Source organism: Urocitellus parryii, chromosome 3, assembly GCF_045843805.1.
Source record: "Urocitellus parryii isolate mUroPar1 chromosome 3, mUroPar1.hap1, whole genome shotgun sequence".
In the NCBI taxonomy this organism is placed as follows: Eukaryota; Metazoa; Chordata; class Mammalia; order Rodentia; family Sciuridae; genus Urocitellus; species Urocitellus parryii.
In genome coordinates this window covers 49,272,274-49,291,539 of record NC_135533.1, presented here as the reverse complement: position 1 = coordinate 49,291,539, position 19,266 = coordinate 49,272,274, and positions in this window count along the sequence as shown.

Below are 19,266 nucleotides of genomic sequence, written 5' to 3'. Positions count from 1 at the left end.
ATTTTATTTTATTGTGATATTTAGTTTGAAGCATAGAAATTTTTTTGTGGATGATTATATTTACCAGGAAGATTGTTCAAAGAATGGGTTCTAAGTACTTGGCAATTTTTTTTTTTTATTGTTGGTCGTTCAAAACATTACATAGTTCTTAATACATCATATTTCACAATTTGATTCAAGTGGGTTATGAACTCCCAATTATACCCCATATACAGATTGCTGAATCACATCAGTTACCCTTCCATTGATTGACAAATTGCCTTTCTAGTGTCTGATGTATTCTGCTGTCTGTCCTATTCTCTACTATCCCCCCTCCCCTCCCCTCCCCTCCCCTCCCCTTTTCTCTCTCTACCCCTTCTACTGTAAATCATTTCTTCCATTTGTATTATCTTGTCTTACCCCTCCTTTCCTCTTATATGTCCTTATGTATAACCCTGAGGATCGCCTTCCATTTCCATGCGATTTCCCTTCTCACTCCCTTTCCCTCCCACCTCTCATCCCTGTTTAATGTACATCTTCTTCTCAAGCTCTTCGTCCCTACCCTGTCCTTGTTTACTCCCCTTATATCAAAGGGGTCATTTGGTATTTGTTTTTTAAAGATTGACTAGCTTCACTTAGCATAATCTGCTCTAATGCCATCCATTTCCCTCCAAATTCTATGATTTTGTCATTTTTTAATGCAGAGTAATACTCCATTGTGTATAAATGCCACATTTTTTTTTATCCATTCATCTATTGAAGGGCATCTAGGCTGATTCCACAATCTTGCTATCGTGAATTGTGCTGCTATGAACATCGATGTAGCAGTGTCCCTGTAGCATGCTCTTATTAGGTCTTTAGGGAATAGACCGAGAAGGGGAATAGCTGGGTCAAATGGTGGTTCCATTCCCAGCTTTCCAAGAAATCTCCATACTGCTTTCCATATTGGCTGCACCAATTTGCAGTCCCACCAGCAATGAACAAGAGTGCCCTTTTCCCCGCATCCTCTCCAGCACTTATTGTTGTTTGACTTCCTAATGGCTGCCAATCTTACTGGAGTGAGATGGTATCTTAGGGTAGTTTTGATTTGCATTTCTCTGACTGCTAGAGATGGTGAGCATTTTTTCATGTACTTATTGATTGATTGCATGTCCTCCTCTGAGAAGTGTCTGTTCAGGTCCTTGGCCCATTTATTGATTGGGTTATTTGTAATCTTATTGTCTAATTTTTTGAGTTCTTTGTATATTCTGGTTATTAGGGCTCTATCTGAAGTGTGTGGAGTAAAGATTTGTTCCCAGGATGTAGGCTCCCTGTTTATCTCTCTTATTGTTTCTTTTGCTGAGAAAAAACTTTTTAGTTTGAGTAAGTCCCATTTGTTGATTCTAGTTGTTAACTCTTGCGCTATGGGTGTCCTATTGAGGAATTTGGGGCCCGATCCCACAGTATGTAGATCATAACCAACTTTTTTTTCTATCAGATGCCGTGTCTCTGATTTAATATCAAGCTCCTTGATCCATTTTGAGTTAACTTTTGTGCATGGCGAGAGATAGGGATTCAGCTTCTTTTTGATGCAAATGGATTTCCAGTTTTCCCAGCACCATTTGTTGAAGATGCTATCCTTCCTCCATTGCATGCTTTTAGCCCCTTTATCAAATATAAGATAGTTGTAGTTTTGTGGATTGGTTACTGTGTCCTCTATTCTGTACCATTGGTCCACCCGCCTGTTTTGGTACCAGTACCATGCTGTTTTTGTAACTATTGCTCTGTAGTATAGTTTGAAGTCTGGAATCGCTATACCGCCTGATTCACACTTCCTGCTTAGTATTGTTTTTGCTATTTTGGGTCTTTTATTATTCCATATGAATTTCATGATTCTTTTATCTATTTCTACAAGAAATGCTGTTGGGATTTTGATTGGCATTGCATTGAACTTATAGAGAACTTTTGGTAATATCGCCATTTTGATGATGTTGGTTCTGCCTATCCATGAGCAGGGTATATTTTTCCATCTTCTAAGGTCTTCTTCTATATCTTTCTTTAGTGTTCTGTAATTTTCATTGTATAAATCTTTCACCTCTTTTGTTAGGTTGATTCCCAAGTATTTTATTTTTTGGGGGGATATTGTGAACGGAGTAGTTTTCCTCATTTCCGTTTCAGAGGATTTGTCGCTGATATACAGGAATGCCTTTGATTTATGCGTGTTGATCTTATATGTGGCCACTTTGCTGAATTCATTTATTAGCTCTAATAGCTTCTTTGTAGACCCTTTTGGGTCTGCTAGGTATAGAATCATATCATCTGCAAATAGTGATAATTTAAGTTCTTCTTTTCCTATTTTTATGCCTTTAATTTCTTTCGTCTGTCTAATTGCTCTGGCCAGTGTTTCGAGGACTATGTTGAACAGAAGTGGTGAGAGAGGGCATCCCTGTCTTGTACCAGATCTTAGAGGGAATGCCTTCAATTTTTCTCCATTCAGAATGATGCTGGCCTGTGGCTTATCATAGATTGCTTTTACAATGTTGAGGTATGATCCTGTTATCCCTAATTTTTCTAGAGTTTTGAACATAAAGGGATGCTGTACTTTGTCAAATGCTTTTTCTGCATCTATTGAGATGATCATATGGTTTTTATTTTTAAGTCTATTGATGTGGTGAATAACATTTATTGATTTCCGTATATTGAACCAGCCTTGCATCCCAGGGATGAATCCTACTTGATCATGGTGTATAATTTTTTTGATATGTATTTGAATCCGATTCGCCAGAATTTTATTGAGGATTTTTGTGTCAAGGTTCATTAGAGATATTGGTCTGTGGTTTTCTTTCTTTGAAGTGTCTTTGTCTGGATTCGGAATCAGGGTGATGTTGGCCTCATAGAATGAATTTGGAAGTTCTCCCTCTTTTTCTATTTCCTGAAATAGCTTGAAAAGTATTGGTGTTAGTTCCTCTTTAAAGGTTTTGTAAAACTCTGCTGTATACCCATCCGGTCCTGGGCTTTTCTTAGTTGGTAGTCTTTTGATGGTTTCTTCTATTTCCTCTATTGTTATTGGTCTGTTTAGGTTGTCAATATCCTCCTGACTCAATCTGGGCAGATCATAAGACTTAAGGAATTTATCTATGCCTTCACTATCTTCTATTTTATTGGAGTATAAGGATTCAAAATAATTTCTGATTATCTTCTGTATTTCTGAAGTGTCTGTTGTGATATTGCCTTTTTCATCCCGTATGCTAGTAATTTGGGTTCTCTCTCTTCTTCTCTTCGTTAGCATGGCTAAGGGTCTGTCAATTTTATTTATTTTTTCAAAGAACCAACTTTTAGTTTTGTCAATTTTTTCAATTGTTTCTTTTGTTTCAATTTCATTAATTTCAGCTCTGATTTTAATTATTTCTTGCCTTCTACTTCTTTTGCTGTTGTTTTGCTCTTCTTTTTCTAGGATTTTGAGATGAAGTATGAGATCATTTATTTGTTGGTTTTTTCTTTTTTTGAGGAATGAACTCCAAGCAATGAATTTTCCTCTTAGAACTGCTTTCAATGTGTCCCATAGATTCCGATATGTTGTGTCTATGTTTTCATTTAACTCCAGGAAGTTTTTAATTTCCTCCTTAATGTCTTCTAAAACCCATTGATCACTCAGCAATCTATTGTTCATTCTCCAAGTGATGCTTGATTTTTCCTTCCTTCTTTTATCATTGATTTTCAGTTTCATTCCATTATGATCAGATAAGATGCATGGTATTATCTCTGCCCCTTTATATTGTCTAAGAGTTGCCCTGTGACATAATATATGGTCTACTTTTGAGAAGGTTCCATGTGCTGCTGAGAAAAAAGTGTAACTACTTGATGTTTGGTGGTATAGTCTATATATGTCAATTAAGTCTAGGTTGTTAATTGTGTTATTGAGTTCTATAGTTTCCTTATTTAACTTTTGTTTGGAAGATCTGTCCAGTGGTGAGAGAGGTGTGTTGAAGTCTCCCATGATTATTGTATGGTGGTCTATTAGACTCTTGAACTTGAGAAGAGTTTGCTTGATGAACACAGCTGCACCATTATTTGGGGCATATATATTTATGATTGTTATGTCTTGTTGGTGTATGGTTCCCTTGAGCAGTATGAAGTGTCCTTCTTTTTCCCTTTTGATTAACTTTGGCTTGAAATCTATTTTATTAGATGTGAGTATGGACACTCCTACTTGTTTCCGCAGTCCATATGAGTGGTATGATTTTTCCCAGCCTTTACCTTCAGTCTATGAATATCTTTTCCTATCAGATGCGTCTCCTGTAGACAGCATATTGTTGGGTCTTGTTTTGTGATCCATTCTACTAGCCTGTGTCTCTTAATTGGTGAGTTTAAGCCATTAACATTTAGGGTTATTATTGAGATATGGTTTGTTCTTCTATCCATATTTGTTTATTGATGTTACTAACCCTGATTTGTTATCCTCTTTGACTACTTTCCCCCCTTTACTGTCCTACCTCCCATTGTTGGTTTTCAATGTTATTTTCCATTTCCTCTTCCTGTAATGTTTTGCCAAGGATTTTTTGAAGAGATGGTTTTCTAGCTGCGAATTCTTTTAACTTTTGTTTATCGTGGAAGGTTTTAATTTCATCTTCTAATCTGAAGCTTAATTTCGCCGGATACACGATTCTTGGTTGGAACCCATTTTCTTTCAGTGTTTGAAATATGTTATTCCAGGATCTTCTAGCTTTCAGAGTCTGTGTTGAGAGATCAGCTGTTATCCTGATTGGTTTACCCCTAAATGTAATCTGCTTTCTTTCTCTTGCAGCTTTTAAAATTCTCTCCTTATTCTGTATGTTGGACATTTTCATTATAATGTGTCTAGGTGTGGATCTCTTATGATTTTGCACATTCGGCGTCCTGTAGGCTTCTAGGATTTGGGAATCTGTCTCATTCTTCAAGTCTGGGAAGTTTTCTCATATTATTTCACTGAATAGTCTTTTTATTCCTTTGGTTTGGAGCTCTGTGCCTTCCTGTATCCCAATGACTCTTAAATTTGGTCTTTTGATATTATCCCATAATTCTTGGATGTTCTGCTCATGGTTTCTTAGCAGACTTGCTGAGCTGTCTATGTTCTTTTCCAGTTGAACTACTTTGTCTTCATTGTCTGATGTTCTCTCTTCTAAGTGATCTACTCTGCTGGTAGTATTCTCAATTGAGTTTTTAAGTTGGTTTATTGTTTCCTGCATTTCTAGAATTTCTATTTGTTTGTTTTTTATTACCTCTATCTCCCTGTGAAATTGATCTTTTACTTCCTGGATTTGTTTGTCAATGTGATCTTTCATTGTCTGATTTTGCTGTCTCATGTCTTCCTTGAGACTCCAGATCATCTGAAGCATATAAATCCTGATCTCTTTATCTGACATTCCATCTGTTGCAGCTATTACCTCTTCTAAAGTTGAGTTGACCTGCATTGCTTGTGGTCCTTTCTTTCCTTGTCTTTTCATACTGCTCGTGTTTCTTTCTGCTTGGTGCAACTGTTGTGTTTTTGAAATTTACCCCCTATTTCTTTATGTTGCTCTTGTATAGTTGGAAAGTCTCCCTTGCAGGGCGGGTATTGGCTGTGCTCCTCCTCTAATTCTGGTGGTCTGTCTACCCCGCTGATCGGTCGCAGGTCTGCCCCCGCTGCGGGCCCGGGTGGTGGCTTTGCTCTGCCCCCACTCCAATTGTGGTAACGTAACTACCACGCCCTGGGGTCGTTGGTCCTGATCTGGATGTGGGTGGCGGCTCTGCTGGGCCCCCACTCCAATTGGTGTGACGAGTCTACCGCGCTGGCAGACCTCTAGGCCGGTGGGTCGTAGTTCTGCACAGCCCCCACTCCCAATGGGGGTACCTGACTACCTCTCCAACGGGTCTCTGAGCCCCCTCTGGACCCTGGCGGCGACCCTGCTCCACCCCCACTCCAACCAGTGTGACGCGACTGCCTCGGTGTTAAGTGCCCACCACGCTGGCAAGCTATCTGGCCTGTCTTGCCAGTTGGCGGCAGGTCTGCCTGCCCTGCTTGCTCGGATGTCAGCTCTGCACAGCCTCTATTCCAAATGACGTTACTTGGCTACCGCGCCGCGGAATCGCTGGTCCTATTCTAGGCGTGGGCGGCTGCTCTCTTCAGCCCCAGCTGCATTTGTGGTGTCATGGTACCACGCCGGCGGGTCACTTGGCCTGCTCTGGGCGCAGGTGAAAGCTCCACTCTGCCCCTCCAGCACCCCGCCAGACCCTGATTGAGAAGCAGTCACTGCCGGTTCCCTAGCCTTGGGCCAAAGCAGCTTAGGTAGCCGGAACCCTGCCTCTCCGATCCTGATACACTCTCCGCTGGGAGCTGTCTCCAGGGAGCGACCCCACGAGTTCCCCAGCCCCAGGCCAAAACTGTTCTGGGAGTCAGAACCCAGTCGCCCCAAGCTCAGCGCACTTTCCACTTGGAGCTGGCCTCCTCCGGCAGTGTCCGCAGTTTCCTCAGACCTGGGCCAGGTTAGCCCCGGGAACCAGAAACCAGCTGCTCAGTGCCCGGCGCATGCCTTGCCCAGCACACGCCTCTAGGAGTATTCTCCACAAGAACCCCCGCCCCGTGCCTGAGCAAGAAATCTGTCTGCTAGACACAGGCAAATACCAGCCTGATATCACCTGTTCCGTAGTTGAATGGGCTGAGATCAGTAGAACACAGGGATGATTACATCATCTCTCCGAAATGGCGGCTGCTGTCCTCCACTGTGGTCCGACCGGTGTCTGGAACCAAACTGGACCGCTTCTCTCCTCTGTTTCAAAGCCGGAACTCAGCACTAAAGGCTCCGATGTACCACTGGCGGGAGCCCCCCCGGATCCGTATCGCTGTTCCCCCGCTCCGGCACCCTGCCGCTCCCCGGCACGCGCCACAGACTCCAGCCTCCGGGCGATCGCCTGTCAGGCTATGTGACCCTCCGTGCGGGGAAATGGAGCTCTCAGAGCCGAACTTCTCACGATGGAAATCTGTCCACTAGATTCTGGAGCACCTCAATTTCACTGGAACTTCCCAAAGATATCCTTCAGCTGTTTTGCATCGTCTTTCTCCCACTTAGTGACTCGGCGCCCTGGGGTGATGCACTCCCTTCGCCGCCATCTTCCTATTCTCCTTGAGTTATCTGTGCTCCACAGGAAGGAGGATCACTTTGATTTTTTCTGCTTGCTCCTCCCCCAGCGCTGGCTAGCCAGGTTTCATTTTGGCTGCTACTGGGAGGAGGGATTGGAAGTCAGGTGTCTCTAGTTTTCCCCTAGTCTTTATGGAGGCTCAGCTTGATACTCCCTCTCCCGGCAAGCCTAGGAGAGATTTTATGTGAATTCCCGATGTCTGGGGGGTGAGCTGATTGACACAAACCTGTTTTGATGCTGCACTCTGTGGGAGAGTGGCGGTGTATCCTTCAGCTTTACCGGATGGTGGCCGCTGACTGCCTCTGTGGAGTGTCCGCTGTGGGGGATGGGACTGTACCGCTTCCTTCCCCTTCTGAGATCCCGTGCTCGGCCCAAGGATCAGTGTGGGCTTGGCTGGCGGGATTCCACCTAATGGCAGTCTCTAATCTCCCTGCTTGCTAATTAATCACTTCTCTGCGGCGCCACGCCTTCTGTAGCCTCGGGGCACGACGCACAGTCAGTCGGCCTGGATCTCCAGGGTCCTGCTGCTGGCTGTTGGGATCCCTGGCACTCTATCACTTTGATTTTTTCTGCTTGCCCCTCCCCCAGAGCTGGCTAGCCAGGTTTCGTTTTGGCTGCTACTGGAAGGAGGGGTATGAGGTCAGGTGTCTCTAGTTTCCCCCTAGTCTTTATGGAGGCTCAGCTTGATACTCCCTCTCCTGGCAAGCCTAGGAGAGATTTTATGCAAATTCCCGATGTCTGGAGGGTGAGCTGATTGACACAAACCTGTTTTGATGCTGCACTCTGTGGGAGAGTGGCGGTGTATCCTTCCGCTTTACCGGATGGTGGCCGCTGACTGCCTTGGTGGAGTGTCCGCTGTGGGGGATGGGACTGTACCGCTTCCTTCCCCTTCTGAGATCCCGTGCTCGGCCCAAGGATCAGTGTGGGCTTGGCTGGCGGGATTCTACCTAATGGCCAATTTTTTTTAATTGTGAATATTGTGATCATTAATTTTTCTTCAGTAGTTTAATCACAGAAATTCTAGATTGGCATTTGGTGGTGGATAACTTAAATTCTTTCCCTTTATTAAAAGATAATTTTCCCATTTATTTCTAAAATTTCATTATAATAATCTGTGGGCTTCCAATATAATAGTTATAACCACACTTACTGAATTCTTTGAATTATAACTAGTGATTGGAAAATATTAATTTTATTCTCATATCACTCTACTTGGGGTCTTTCCATTGCCAGGAATGGCTCAAACTATACCTGTTTCCAAATCCTAACTACCTATCCAATAAACATGTCAGATTCTCCAATAGAGAACCACCTGTGGCCCCTCTAATGGAAAGCTCTTTCCTGTAGCTGTTCAACTATGTCACCCCAACAAGAGCACTCATCACTTTTCATGATGTACAGTTCTTTCTCAGAATCCTTCTAGGAGGGAAGGAGCTTCAGTCATTTGGACATTGAAACAAGAAGCTTTTACCATTTAGATGAAATAATGACATTTGTTTAATGTCAAGAAAAGCATGAGCCAGAAAAAAAAAATGCATGCACATCCTGATCATAAAAAGCAGTATTCAGAAATAAATAAGAAAGGTGGCTTTCAGTTTATATCTTCAACAAAGCAGTCAATCATAAAACCTTAGATGATTTAAACAAATGGGACTGCTTCAGACATCTGCTACCAACTGAGGCCACACAAACACTGCAAGATCTCCTTCTGTGTAAATTCCTGGATATGAATTAGGAGTAGAAGCAAAGAGATGGCTGGCAATGTTCCTACATGAGATCAATACAGTGATGTTACAGACCCATTCTCTGCTCCTTCTTCTTAAACCTCCTCTGCTCTCATAATACAAGCATTTAATTACACAGTTTCCAAGGAACTAAACCTAGTTACTCCTAACAAAATGGCTAGGGACTTCAATTTTTAAAGAATTTCTTTAAGGCAAGAATCAGAGAGAAAGAAACAGCAATCACAAGAGAGACACAGAGAACAATAGAATTCTAAAACATTCCAAAAGCTTTATTGTTTTAGCTTCCAATCAAATCTACAATTCATTTTGAACTAATTCCATGGGCATGGAATAAGATAGAGATTATGGTTTAGTTTCATTTCATCTAGAATTTTAACTAACCCAGCACCGTGTATTAAAATGACTACCCCTTTCCCTCAGCGCCATTGTGTCTACTTTGTCATAAATCAAAAGAGCATACATGTGTAGTTGATTTTTTAAATAACTATTTGCTCCATTGCTCTATTCTTCTGGCCTGCTGTTAAATAGCTTAGTCTTAACTATTACAGTCAAATAATAAATCTTGTATCTCTTATATAAATCCTCCAGCTTTGTTCCAGTTCAAGATTGCCTAGGTTATTCATGGTATTTGATTTTTCATAAAAACATTAGGGTTTTTCAATCTTCCCCAGAAAAAAACTGCTTGAACTGTGACTAGAGTATATTGGGGAAAATTTATTTATCTGAAACATTTAGTCTTTCATTCCATTGACATGACATCACTCCATGATCAAATTAAATTTTTTTAAATAAATTGTATCCATTATTTCTTCCAACTTGTTTGTCTAGGGTTTCAAAATATAAATATTCAATTTCCTAATATGCTTTGCAGCCGCGAATGCTGGTTTATCTTATGGGACACAAGAAGAAGACTAAAAAAGTCTTCACATCCTTAATGAAAGGAGAAAATGTGGCTGGCACAATATTTTTCTATTTTTTATGTCTTAAAAGCAAAAGTAATCCATCGCCATCCAATGATATCACCAATCCAAACAACATTGAATCTAGAGAAGGCTAATGGCTTCCTGTCTTCAAGCTATCGTTACATTTAAAAGAAAATTCAACTTTTTAAGTTGTTGTTAACTAAGGAGAAACTACTGCTTACTAATATTAAGGTACTTTTAATAAGTAAAGAAAAACACCCAATTAGAATACTGTGCCTTCTTTCCATGTCAGAAGTCTTTTATACCTAAAATGATAAGCAAAATATGAATTAGAAAGCTTTTAGTCTACTATAAGTTAGAAACATTAAAGAATCCTTCTAAAATAATGTTATTGTATATAAAACATGCATGCATTAAAAGTTTTAAAACTGATTCTTAATATGATGTCTTACTTGATGTCTTACCCAAAAGGGTCTGTAGCATTTCCTTCTTCTGACTAGAAGTTTCATGGTGTGTTAGTCAGCTTTTGCATCACTGTGACCAAAGTACTTTACAAGAACATCTTAGAGGAGGAAAAGTTTCTTTGGGCTTATGGTTTCAAAGGTTCATAGGTGGCTCATTCCATTGCTCTGTCCCCAAAGTGAGGCAGCATCTCATGGGGGAAGGATTCAGTGGAGGGAGGAAACCTGCTCAACTCATGGCAGAGTCGGAAAGCAGAGAGAGAGAGAGAGAGAGAGAGAGAGAGAGAGAGAGAGAGAGAGAGAGAGAGAAGGGGCTGCTGGAAAAACAACCCTTCCCAGGCATGCTCCCAGTGACCAACCTCCTCCAGCTCCACCCTACCTGCCTACAGTTACCACCCAGTCAGTCTATTCAAATTAGGGTGAACTGATTAGGCCATAATCTATTCATTTTACCTGTGAATATTCTTATATTAGCAGATACTTTAAGTGCTACCTCACATCTAAACCACAACGCATAGTTATTCTCAATTTGTGTTTGCTTTTTAAGACAAAAACAACAGAACCCCTAATGTTTGGTACACAATGTTCTTACTTTAAACATTTATTCATTTATGGTGAATGAGTGATTTACCAACTATTAATGACTACCTTTTCCTTCAAAATATTTTTGTCTCAATATTTTGAAACATTTCAATATATCTTTTAATTTATTAACTTTTTTAATTAGATGTAAAACATGGAGTGTTTTTAATACTATCCCAAATGGCACACAAATTTGTCTTTCTTCTTGAAAGTAGGAGATTATGTGCTAAACAAAAGTAAAGGTCCTGAAGAGAGTAATATGTAGTATGAGACCCAATATGCAGTTTTCTTATCTAAGAATTTATATTTATTTTAAATTCACACCAGATTATCTCTCATAGACATAGAAATCTCCGCTCAGAATTTGTGGATCCATAAAAAAATATATTTTGAAAAATATCTCTAAATAACATATTCATATGTATTTGGAAAAGTTAGAATCAATGACACATCTCTGTTAATTATGACTTAGAAGGAATTTTTCAGGGTAGTACTAATTAAAAAATGAAACTAGTAAAACCAAAATATATTCCACAGCCGCATCTTCAACTCTATATCTACCTGCATGTAAATATCTATAGCACAATTCAAAAAAAATTGTGTAAAGAGAATAAACCATTTAAGCACAATTTCCCACAATTGGCAATGAAAATAAAATAGCTATTAAAAGCTATTAAAATAAGGTGATCTACTTTTATAATAATTTGCACCACAGTCTAGAAAGAGAGTATATATTCATCATCCTGTATAAGTGTTCCTCTATTAAGTTTTCAGCAATTCTTAGGGGACGAGGAGAACTGATCCACATTGTTAAAGATGGTGTGTTGGTCACACCATGGCTTCGACTAAAATAACTAACAAGAACAACTTAGAGGAGGAAAGATTTATTTTGGCTCACAGTGTCTGAGGTTTCCATCCATGGTTGGCTGGCTTCATTGCTTTGGGCCTGAGGTGAGGCCCAAAGTCACGGTGGAAAGGCATAATGGAAAAAAGGCACGCTGCTCAAACAGCCAGGAAGTTGAGAATGCAAGACTGACAGGAAAGAGCCAAGGACAAATATAGTCCTCAAGGTCATACTCCTAGTGATATATTCCTCCAACTGTGCTCACTGGCTTGCAGTTACCACACAGTAGTCCATTAAATTAATAATCCACAAATGGATTAATTCACTGATGAGGTAAGAGCCTTCATGCCAATCATTTCATAAAAGCCTCACCTCTGAACATAGTTGCATTGCCTACAACATCTCAGCTTTTGGGGGACATTCCAGATCAAATCCACAACAGATAGAGACCTTCTGAAATGTGGCTATGTCCCATAGCTTGATTCATTTGATCTTTTCACTATTATAATTGCATCCCTGTTGATAACACTCTTATATGATTTGTATTATCCTACTCCAAGTATTAAAGCAGTTATTAAAAAGCTCAAAGGATTTTTAATAAGCTACTTAATGTGCTAAAGAGTTACAACAATACCTAATACCGAGGTCCATTGTTTGCAGAAAATAATAAATCATTCTCTATTTCCCTTTTGCCAATTGCTCCTTTCCACTAATGCTCCTCTTTTCTTCTTAATTATAGAGCTTAGAATTAATTCCTTATAGATAAATGAGTTTTTGATTGTACATTAAATTGACTGATTTATTAGACTTCTAAATTCAAATGATTATAAGAACTACATAGGTTAAATAAAGTAGATTTTAAAAAATAGGTCAGGTGTAATAAAATAGCACAGATGATATCTAAAGAAAGCAATATCCAGTGAATTAGTCTTTTGGGAATTGGGAAATAGTTTTGCTAGAACTTCCAATTCTTCAAGAGAAGTCATAACATAGTTTAGTAAAAGATTCAAATTTAATGTTGGCAACTAAGTCAAACCTGATAAAAACACAAACAGCTTCACTATGCAGGATGTTACTTGTTCAGTTATACAATATATATTTTTGCATTGTAGTCAGTATTAAGCTTTTACTTCTGTGCTCTATAGACAAAATCAATAGAATGCGTATAATTGTGCCATTCTTTATCTCTTCCCACCTGTTAAAATGTTTGCTTTTGGGGGAAAGCAGAAAAATCCTGTAGTCTTCTTTGTCCAAAAAAGAAACTTGAAATCCTATATACATTTAATTTATAGCCTTGGTTCTCATTAGAAGGCATTTGTCCCCTCAGGACATTTTTAGATTTCACAGTGAGGAGATGGAGCTTTTGTTGGTATCTAGTGAGTAAAAAACAGGGATGTGTTAATCATTGTGCAACGCATAGTGCAGCCTCATAGCAAAGACATGATCAGCACTAATATCAACAGGACTGAAGTTGAGCAACCCTGGGTTATAAGACTCTCAGATTCTCAGTAGTGCTAAAATTCTTACCTAAGCATAATAAATGAGAAATGGATTAGAAGATGCAAGGGGACATACAGGACATAGGATAACAGAATAATAGTTCCCAATTTCCAAAGTGGTGCAATTTTATTCCACTTAGTTGGTGAAAAACGATCTAGAATAGAGTGCTTCATCTTGTTTCAATTTTATTATTTACAGTAGGCCCTTCTGACAGAAACATTTGGGAAAAAGGAAGAAAATCATTCCTATATATTTTTTTCTACCTGAAGTCCAAATATTTTAAGTCTTTAATTCATCCATCATAATAAAAGCTACTCTTTCTAGCTGTACAATTTACTATAATTAGTAATACTTATTAGATCACTGACAACTCAGTATATCTGATACTTGTAACTACAATGGTATGTTATAATAATAATAATAATTATTATTATTAGCAACAGCATTATTATTGTTATACCCTAAACACCTATATTTTCAGTGTCTTAATAGTAAGTCAGCGGGGATTTCCTTTTTTAATGGGATTTCTTATTTTTATTTATTTTCTTATTCTTTAAAGAATTGAAGATATATTTCAAAAGCTTTGAGCACTTGAAAAATAAACAATCAAAAATTAAAGCTGGAATATCATTGCAATGAAGTAAATGAATCATTTACATGTATTTTTAATTTTATTATATAATTATTAAGGAACTTAAGTTGTATTAATAAAAATATTTTAAAACAAATTACCTAATAAACCAAGAATCTGGATGCATAACATACACGAATAAGTCCTTGAGTTTTGCTCCCGACTTGAGCTCAAAAATCATTTAATGAGCCAGGTCCCATGTGGGAAAAGGTTTTGCATTTTATAATCACTGTAAAATATTTGCTTATACTTTCTATGGAAATTTGTATTGCATATTTCAAAGACACTGAAAGATTTCAAGAGGCCTCTAGAATGAGTCAGACTTTCTTAACAACTTCTGACAAGCATCAAATTCATTTTAGACTGAGAAGTTGGTCACTTTGAAAATTTCAGCTCACCATAATCTGTGTCCAAAAACAACATCAATTTCACTCAACTTATCTCTTAAAAGTAGGATTGGAGAGTTTAATATAATTAAACTATGTACTGGTATCTATATGTATTTATGCTTGTATATATAAGGAGGCCTGAGGCATGTCTATGTACAGAGTGTTTAGAAATCAAGGACATTGTCCCACTAAACTGAAAGGCACATTGCACAATATTCTTGTATGGGAAAGAAGCCACTATCTCTCCAGGCAGTGTGTGGAAGCCAAGGGAAGGAACAATCTTGCAGCCACTGTGCTTCTAATCTGACTGTTTGCATGACCTGCTGGGAGAGATGGCTCTCCCTGGGAATTCAGAAAGGTAGGGGCAGGAAAGACTGAGTTTGGAGACTGAACCCAAGACCAGAAAATGGAGGGGTCCACAGGTCACGTACAGAACTAATAATTGGCTCCTCCACCTCAGGAGTGGATCCCAGGAGAGATCCCTGTGGTACAGTTTTCCACCATGAACCAGGAAGTCCTGGGCCCTGGAGGTGTGTTGATTTAAAATCTCCAGACCAAATGGCATTCAGCAAAGAACCTGGAGCCAACCTAAGCCTAAATCCTGCCTCCAGGACTTCCACCTACAGATCACTTCATTCCCTTAGCAGGCATTATGCCACATCAGACACAAATTTCCTACAAAAACTTTAGAGACTCAGGCACAAAAAAAAAAAAAAGAATTTCCTTGGCCCTCTCTCTCTCTCTTTTCTTTCTTTTTTTCTTTTCTTTTTCTTGACCAAGGTATAGTGCTATGAGATCTTGAGTTGGCCCTAAGCTATGCCAGACGAGGGTAAATATTTCTTAAACTGATGTCACCACTCTTGTATCCATGGGTCTCTCATCTGTCCTGCTCACTGGATGCAGTAGGTGTAGTCAGAAGAGTGGTCAGCATTGAAGAGCCACCTTCTTTTTTTTTTTTGACAATTTTTTATTTGTTCTCTTTAATTATACATGACAGTAGAGTGTATTTTTTTATGTATTTATGCATACATGGAGTGTATCTTCCCATTCTTGTAGTTGTACATGATGTGGAGTTACATGGGTCATTATTCATATATGAATATAGGAGAGTCACATCCAATTCATTCTACCATCTTTCCTATTTCCATTCCCCTCCTTTCCCTTTATTCCCCTTTCTCTAATCCAGTGAACATCTTTTATTGCCTTTACTCCCACACTTATTGTGAGTTAGCATCCGCATATCAGAGAGAACATTCAAAACATTGGTTTGGGGGATTGGCTTATTTCACTTAGCATGTCTGTCTCCAGTTCTATACATTTATGGCATATACCATAATTTTAATTGTCTTTATGGCTGAGTACTATTCCATTGTGTATATATACCACATTTTTGAAGAGCCATCTTCTAGAAATGTAGAGAATGCTATAATTTTAGACAAAACAACCCATGGCTGAAATTTCTGTTGCTTTGTCCCTATGTTATAAAATTATGCTATAATATTTTGTATGATAAATTTAGCATGAAAATATAATATAAATTTAGCATGAAAGCATTCAGACTTTCCTGTTTTTTTTTGATAAGTTACCACTTATAGTCAATATCAATGGAATATAGTAACAATCTCTGAGAGAGTCTGAAAGCCAGTGTCCTGCTCAACACAGCAGATCTGGAGCTTGAGAAGTATTAATGCAATCAGCGGTACCTGAACAAAAGAGGAGTATTAACTACAGAGGCTAAAAAACCTTATTATTTCAACAAAGATAAGTCTAAAGAGCCATAACACTGTGGGGTAGAACAACTTTCTTAACTGTTTTATCAGGGTTATGAAGAATGAAATTGAATGATAGATTTTGAAAACAAAAAGTATCTCTAGATCTGAATTAGAAAAGGTGGTGACTGGATACTTTGGAAAACTTTCTTGTGCACTAACAATAAACACATATAGAAATACTTTTCTACACCTGTAATCCCAACGGCTCAAGAGGCTGAGGCAGGAGGATCGTGAATTCAAAGCCAGCCTCAGCAAAAGCAAGGCACTAAGCAACTCAGTGAGACCCTGTCTCTAGATAAAATACAAAATAGGACTGGGGATGTGGCTTAGCAGTTGAGTGGCCCCGAGTTCAATGCCCGGTACCCCTCCCCACAAAAAAGAAACACTTTTCTAGCCATAATTATAAATTATCATCAATAAATTGCCATTCATTCAAAGGGTCCACAAATTTTGCAAAACATTTTTTAAAATTCTAATTATTTGGGCTGGGGATGTGGCTCAAGCAGTAGCACGCTCGCCTGGCATGCGTGCGGCCCGGGTTCGATGATTCTCAGCACCACATACAAACAAAGATATTGTGTCCACCAAAAACTAAAAAATAAATATTGAAATTCTCTCTCTCTCTCTCTCTCTCTCTCTCTCTCTCTCTCTCTCCCTCTCTCCTCCTTTTTTTTTTAAAAAAATTTTAATTATTCACACATACAGGACCCACCACACTCAAGGGAATGGATCCTGAATTGACCATCTCTCTTTTGGAATTTGATAGGTATTACTGTGTACTGTAAAATAATTTATCAAGAGAAAAGACAAAGTAAAACCACAGAGGAGGAAATAGTATAACAAAATAAAATACAGACAAATCACATGTTTTAAAGAAGAATCTTAAAATCAGAATATATATTTCATGTAGTTTATTTTAAAAAGATTAAAATGTACTTTATTGATCAACTTTATTAAAGAGATTTTCCTCTGTATTGGTATTGTGTCCTGTGGGTTTTTTTTTTCTTTTTTTCCTTGCTTTTACTAACAAGCACAAGGCTTAGAAAATAACATACACCAGTCAGACCAGCCCTCTGGCCAAAAACAACTGTAAAACTTCATAAAATATATGAAGCAACTCTTTTCAGAGGGCCAGAGGCAAGGAATAGAATGACAGATCAGGAAATGCAAAGGAAAGCCCAAAAACCACACTGGCTTTTTTCCTGGGAGCGCATTCCAGCCGCAATACAAATCAGCAACCCAAACAAGGCACAGGATCCCTCTGAGCAGGGCAGGCAAGGAGGGGAGTTCTAGGCTACTATGCTCCCTATAGTCTAGTGGAAAAGAAGACCTGCAAAAATTTTACTTGAGGTTCCTTTGGTATCTAGCCATGTATTAAGCTGAGCCTGCCCCATGTAAAACTTCAGGAAGCCTAGACTTGGCATCCAATATTACATAATATTTTTAACTGATTGTGCTTAATCTGCTTGTCTGGGAGGCACCCTTCCTCCTAAATGCTGCCACAGACTGAGAAGCCCCTCTGTATGTGCTGTCAGTCCCTGGAGTGGCCTTTCCCCTCTTTTATTCCAGGTTCATTTCCCTGCCCTTTGACAGGCTCAAAGGTTATGACTTTACGGCTTGTCCAGCCTTTTATAACTTTTAGAAGGTACAGGGCACTTTTTCCAGTTTTCTACAAGCCATGTAGGAACAAATACCTCATTCAGTTAATTTTCAATAAAGGTGCCAATGTAATTACATTGGGAAAGGAAAGCCTTTTCAGCAAATGTTACCAAGGTAATGGAATATTGTATAAAAAAAATGATCCTCAACCACTATTTCACATCATCTATAAAAATTAACTTGAGATGGATTATAAACCTAAATGTCAAAGCTAATTCCCCAAAGTTTCTTGAGGAAAACATGACTTAGGGTTAGATATTGATTTCTTAGACTGGACACAGAAAGCAAAACTATAAACTTTTTAAGTACAAAGCAGCAGACCCAAACAGCACATAGAGTCCCACTGAGCAGGGCAGGCAAGGGTTAACCTTTTTAAGTGTTAAATTATAATTCGTTAAAATTAAAAGTGTACGCTCCTACAGAAAACACACCAGTAAGGAGATGAGCAGGCAAACTACAGGTGAGAGAAAATATTTGTGAAACACTCAAATGATGTATAACTGACTTACATATTTGTGACATATAAATTTGCTCCTACAACTGAGCAATATAAAAGCAATATAATAAAAATGGGGAAAATACTTGAACAGACACTTAACAAAAAAAGAAATATGATGGCCAAATAAAAACAAAAAAGGTTGTCAATCATTAGTCATTAGAGAAATACAAGTGAAAGATACAATGAAATATTCATAAACAATACTGAAAACACCTAAACCTAACATGACTGACAACAACAACAATTAGAAAAAGATATAGAGCTATTTGGGATCTTGTAAACCCTTGGAAGGAGTGTAAAATAGTACAAGTACTTCGAGACAATTTCTCTAAACTTAAACATTAGATCTACACTATATCATGATCCAGCACTTCCAATCCTAGGTATTTCCCAAGAGAAATAAAAATCCTCAGTATTAAGAAAACCTTGAACAAAAGTGTTTATAGTGGCTGTCTCACAATTGCCAAAAGATGAAAAGACTCAACTATTCATTATCATGAATATAGTAGTGAGATATTCACCAAAAAAAGGCAAAGACCACTTTGGTGAACAATGCAATAAATGATTCTCACAAACATTTCACTGTGTAAAATAAGCTAAACAAATCAGTGTACATACTATATGATTTTATTATTGAGAAAAATCAATTATGAGCTATAGATTAGGTAACAGTTTTGTTTCAATATTGACCTTGTGTTTTGTATGAAAATGTTCTTGTTCCTAGGAAAGACATACTAAATTATTTAATAGTGCAGAAAGCAGAGTATCCCAATCTTACTTTTAGAAGTTTAAGAAAACATAATATATGTTAGTGTGTGTGTGTGCATATATATGTGTAAGAGAGAAAGAGTGAGACAGAGAGAGAATGATAATAAAGCAAATGTAGAAAAATATAGGTAGCTAAAAACTGACTAAGGGGTGCATGAAAGTTTCTGTTTTTGCAACCATTCTGTAAGTTTGAAACAATATCAAAATTTTAAAAGTTCTAAAAATTAGCATTTATTATAGAACTAAAGTGCATACAGATGTCCTTTAAAATGCAAAGTCTATTTAATGTCAAACAATATTGCACAAGGCTAAGATAATTTACACTCAAATTTTGAGTGAAATGTTTAGGTATTGTACTATTGTTTTCTGTTTGGTTCTGG